This window comes from Salminus brasiliensis, chromosome 3 (genome assembly GCF_030463535.1).
Source record: "Salminus brasiliensis chromosome 3, fSalBra1.hap2, whole genome shotgun sequence".
Taxonomy (NCBI): domain Eukaryota; kingdom Metazoa; phylum Chordata; class Actinopteri; order Characiformes; family Bryconidae; genus Salminus; species Salminus brasiliensis.
This window is the reverse complement of record NC_132880.1, coordinates 50,165,166-50,167,185: the sequence shown is the minus strand read 5'-3', so window position 1 is coordinate 50,167,185 and position 2,020 is coordinate 50,165,166.

The following is a 2,020-nucleotide window of genomic DNA, read 5'->3' as shown; positions in this document are numbered from 1 at the left end:
TCCTCCTATCAAAATCATCTTACGGGGACTTCGTCTGACCAATCAAATGCAGCTATGAACTGGAGTTGGCTGCCCGCTGCTCTAGGGGTGTGTGTGCTCACTACCCCTAGTTCACTAGTGTGTGTGTGTGTGTGTGTGTGTGTGTGTGTTCACTACCACAGATATTTTTTTTAAATATACTTTTTGTGGATCTCACTTCTGTAATTACTTTGTTATTTACTTTCATAATTCATTAATATTTCTTGTCCTTATTTGGGTTTTTTAAATGGCTTATTTATATTTATTTATTTTATTTATCACAGTTAGTTTAAAGAAAAACTGTTGTGGGCATTTTTGATTTGGTGCTTGAATGTGATTCATAAATAAGGCTGTGGTATTGCAGCTCTGTTTCGATTATTATATTTACATTACATTTAAGGCATTTAGCAGACATTCTTCTCCAGAGCGACTTACTAAAAAGCTTCACTGTTTACTGAAGAAGAACCTCAGCTAGTTTAAATAGACTAAAATTCAAAGCTCCTCTAATCTTAGACTCTACTAAACACAAGTCAATAAGGTGACCATAGTACTCTTCTCTTCGCCTGAGTCCTCTCAGAAGAGGAGGGTCTTCAGTCTGGGTTTGAAGACAGCGAGTGTTGGACTCTGCTGTTCGGACACCCAGGGGAAGTTCGTTCCACCACTTCGGTGCAGGACAGTAAAAAGTCTGGACGCTCGTCTTCCGTGGATCTTAAAGGATGAACGGGTCGAGCCGAGCCGTACTTGAAGCTGGAAGGGCTCATGGTGCAGATCGGCTTTTGACCATTCGCCATCGAGTACGGAGGGGCTGGCTGGTCCAGTCTTGGCTTTGTAGGTCAGAGTCAGGGGTTTAAATCTGATGACCTAGGCAGCAGCTACAGGAGGCCAGATTATTAAATAAGATTGAGGAAGTAACTCACTACTTAATGAGTCTTTTTACTGAATACTTTCTTACTTCAACTCCAGTAATAATTTAAATTACTACTACTTGAGCTCTGATTTTGGCTACTCTACCCACCTCTGGTTGGGTGGTTGGCTATGGTTCACTGTGTTTTACTGTCTCCCAAACAGTATATGCCGCATTGGTGCAGTAGAATAATGAGTATTAGGAGAGTATTTCACTAGAATATTTACTGTACTCATTTCCATGTGGCCCTGAAAATGATTGCAGCCTGCAGAAAAATATAAAATATAATACATGTGTGTAATAAAGTGCAAGCAGTAAATAACTGTAAAAAGCAGTAAAATCTGATTCGTGTAACTGACTCTACTGTCCAGGAGGAAGGCTTTCTCATCATCCCCAACACCCCAACTGATCCTAAAAGTATTGCATAGAGCACCATCCATCATTCCAGAGAACACAGCTCAATGCTGGGGGGGCTTTATACCCCTCTAGTCCACGCCTGGCATTAGGCAGCATGGAGCCAATAGGTTAATGTGTGTGCATTTGCACATCTGTGTCAGCAATGGGTGCAACTTAAAGTAGCTGTGTATTCATTTCATAGCAAATTTGCCAGTGTTAAATCAACACAGTGAAAGTTACATTGAACACCGTGAGTGAGTGAGGGGCAGGTTTGCTGTGTAGACGGGGTGCCCACAGGGAATGTGCTCAAATACAAAATACGAGTATGAACAGAAGTCTCCACCTGTATCCGTATCCGTATTTAACGATGAATATAACATAAATAAGCCTTAAGCTGCCACTGTTGGGCCCTTAAGCAAGGCCCTTAACCATTTCTGCTCCAGCATGGCTGACCTTGACTTTCAAAGCTGGAATATACAAAGGTAAGATTGTCGTTGTGCTGCGTGAGTACGAATGGCAAATAACGGCCTACAAATCGGACAATGCACAAAAGTCTAGAAATGACCCAAACTTTAGACACCAACACAATTAACCTTTGGAACCCTATGTTTAATATTGTAGTATTAATGAGAATGCCAAAACTGCTGTGAAGTATTTGGGAACAGTTAAGCATATGAAGTGGAGTCCCCACAGGGTTCTATT